We start from the raw sequence: 3498 nt of genomic DNA on the forward strand, positions 1-3498 counted from the left end.
AGAGTGAAGATGTGTTGGCTTAGTGGTTAGGGTTCGGTTCGAGGTCTCAAAGATCTGAATTGAATTCACGGAGCGGACAGTGCGTTTTGTCCTTAAACAAGGCACTTCATTTCACGTTGCTCCAGGTTATTCAGTTGCAAATAAGCCCCCAAGCAGCTGGTTGCTGGTGTAGCCTTTTCTCTCTCCACTTGTGACATACTGAATGAAAGTTGAAAAGATCGAGAAGTCGGTCTATATCTGCCGGACAATTTCCACCCGACGACAACTACCCGCTCTCCAATATATTCAGAAGCATTAAATTATCTGTTGTCCTCATGGTAAACGTTAAAGCATCTGTTGTCCATGGCGGGGTAAACATCCTAGACTCGTTTCAATAGCTGCTAATAGCATCACACATATTCCGGTCGAACCAGTCCTCTGTAAATATAACTAGGATTGGTACCTCACCAATTTTGATTCCTCATAACTTGCTGAAAAAAATGCATATTTTTAAACGATATTTTGGGGAGATATATTTACGAGGATGGAGAATGGAATTATGCTGATGGAGTTTTATCTTTAAAACAATTTTTGGGGGGGGAGTTTTGGGATAGTTCTTCCGCCTTCCCGCCTAAATTTTATTTCCATCAATTTCATAGGTTTTTCAGGGGTTTTTTTTTTCAGATTTATATCTTTGTATCATCAACATTACGTAATCTACAGTCTCGGAAATGTATTTTCTGCAAATGTCATTTAAAAATTTGCATTTTAAAGAGAGATGAGAAAACAATCGAAGTGTGAAAATGATCGGAAATCCCTTTTAAAATAATTATTACATCTTTTTAAATGTTATAATCGTAATCTCCATTCTCGAAAACATATCTCAGCAAAATATCATATAAAAATATGCTTTTTCCAGAAAGTTAGGCAGAAGTATAACCAGTGGGGCCTTAAAGTATAGATATGCCTATATCTATGGCTGTATACATCATATATATATATCTATAAATCTCTCTCTCGCTCTGTGTATATGAATGTATATATATATATGTGTCTATAATTTATTTCGGCTGGTCCAGTTGTATGTCACTCCGGAGATTCGTCAACGTCTTCGCCGGTGGAAACACAAAAGACAGTTTAAATTCTAACAATAGACAAAAGCTTGCAGTAAACGGGAACTGACTTTACTATTATTATTATCATTATAGCACCATACCATAATAATAATAATAAAGGCTTTTTTATCCTTAACAAATGTGGAATATCTGTATCGTTACAGAAAAGCTGAATTAAAGTTAACAAAACACGGGCATTCACACGTAATTAAGACAAACACCGTTTGTTAATTGCTTTTTTCAATTACTAAATTAAAACACAACAAATGACATCAACAATACATAAATATATATATATATATATATATATATATATATAAGAACAACTCTAAACGGGAACATATATCTATATTATACACAGATATATATAAACTAAATATTATATATATATATGTATGTATGTATGTATTCTATATAAAATGTAATATAGAGTATTATATATATATATATAAACACTTATATATATGTATGTATTTACTGAGAAAGTGTATGGTAGATGAGGCAATAAAATTTTGGGGAAAACTCGATGAATCGGTATTAATTAAGGTAGAAAGAGGCGAAAACGTGTTGAGCACTTACTGAATCACGTTGTTGTTCTTGCAATGTCTGTGGAACAGAGGAAACGGAAACGACGAACGATTAAAGTTTGGGATGCAAACGAAATGTACAACGTGTGTGGGATGGATGATGTGACCAAGTGGAGCTTAAAATTAAATTCATCTGAAACGAAAAAAAAAATCAGTTTGTGAGGCTTTGTTAAAGTCATTATGACATTATAATTGTTAATATTAGTTTAGTAATTAGTTACAAAACAATTGTTAATTGGATTTTAAAACTAAAAACTAAAACCGTACGTATGCAGTGAAACTAAGTGTTTTTAATATATTTTTACTAAATTGTTATTTTTAACATATTTTTAGTATTAATAAAGAATATTTACGTATAGTATATTTATATTAACATAGTAATTATAAAATTGTTAAACTAAAACTTCGTATGCAGAGAAATTTATGAATTTTTTAAAATAGCAATTATCAATAAAAAAAAATAATAATCACGTATTTATGTTAGTATTGATATTAATTGTAATTATCGTTACCCAGGTAGCAAAACTTCATTATGTGTTCGGTGAAACTAAATTAGTGTTTAATATGATATTAAACTATTAATTATTTCTAAAATTTACAGTAATATCAATAAAAATAATCGCGTATATAATATTTATATCCTTACTGTAATTAGTTATAAATATAATATAATCGTTTTTCTTGGGGTGGGGCGTTAAAACTTCATAAAGTGTACAGTGAAACAATGTTAATATTAACCAAACTATTAATTAAAACTAATATATATTATAGTATTATTATTTTTTTTAAAAATCATTACGTCTTTTTATACTGGTACAATAATTAATTATAAATATGTTATTTGGGTCGTAAAACTGCAAGTGTGCGTACAATTGAACTAAATTAATGTCAAATCAATATTTACCAAGATTTGATTGTGAATTAAATGATTGTCATTATGTTATTCTAATATTAGTATTACTGTGGTTTATATTCGAAGTCGTTATATTATATTAGAATATAAGGGTTAGTTATAAATGTAACCATTATTCGAGTTATAAATAGTTATAAATGTAACCATTATTATTGATAAGACTTTGGTTCTTTAGTGGCTGTGTGGTAAGTAGCTTGCTTACCAATCACATGGTTCCGGGTTCAGTCCCACTGCGTGGCACCTTGGCTAAGTGTCTTCTACTATAGCCGCGGGCCGACCAAAGCCTTGTGAGTGGATTTGGTAGACAGAAACTGAAAGAAGCCCGTTGTATATATGTATATATGTGTGTGTTTGTGTGTCTGTGTTTATCCCCCCACCATCGCTTGACAACCGATGCTGGTGAGTTTACGTCCCAGTAACTTAGTGGTTCGGCAAAAGTGAGTGATAGAATAAGTACTAGGCTTGCAAAGAATAAGTCCTGGGGTTGATTTGCTCGACTAAAGGCGGTGCTCCAGCATGGCCACAGTCAAAAAAGAGTGTATATATATATATAGTTGTTAATCCAACAAGAAAACAGAAAAAAAGAGAAAAAAACACAGCAACGCAGGACGTGGAACAATTAGCACCTGATGCTTTGGGAACCAGACAAAAATTACTGCAGCTTGACTGGGATGAGTTACCCAACCCTCCATATTCACCAGATATTGCTCCTTCGGATTTCCACTTATTCAGGTCTTTGCAGAATAGTCTTAATGGTAAAAATTTCAATTCCTTGGATGATGTAAAAAGATACCTTGATGAATTCTTTGCCATGAAACCCCCTCAATTCTGGGAAGGGGTCATTTTTAAGTTAACGGAAAGATGGAGATGCATTGTGTAACAAAATGGTTCATATTTGGTTGAT

General features: G+C 32.0%; 1 protein-coding gene across 3 annotated transcripts in view; it reads right to left on the reverse strand.

Annotated features, from left to right (window-relative positions):
• Positions 1-1822, reverse strand: part of LOC115224269 (ATP-dependent RNA helicase DDX19A) — a 39466-nt gene extending 37644 nt beyond the window's left edge. The window contains exon 1 of one of the 3 annotated variants that reach the window (XM_036513393.1): positions 1670-1822. The gene's annotated coding sequence lies outside the window, so the exon portion shown is untranslated. The remainder of the gene's footprint in view (positions 1-1669) is intronic. The other 2 variants (XM_029795081.2, XM_036513395.1) reach the window with 2 other exon arrangements.
• Between the last annotated feature and the right edge of the window lie 1676 nt (positions 1823-3498).

Source organism: Octopus sinensis, linkage group LG25 (genome assembly GCF_006345805.1).
Source record: "Octopus sinensis linkage group LG25, ASM634580v1, whole genome shotgun sequence".
Classification (NCBI taxonomy): Eukaryota; Metazoa; Mollusca; class Cephalopoda; order Octopoda; family Octopodidae; genus Octopus; species Octopus sinensis.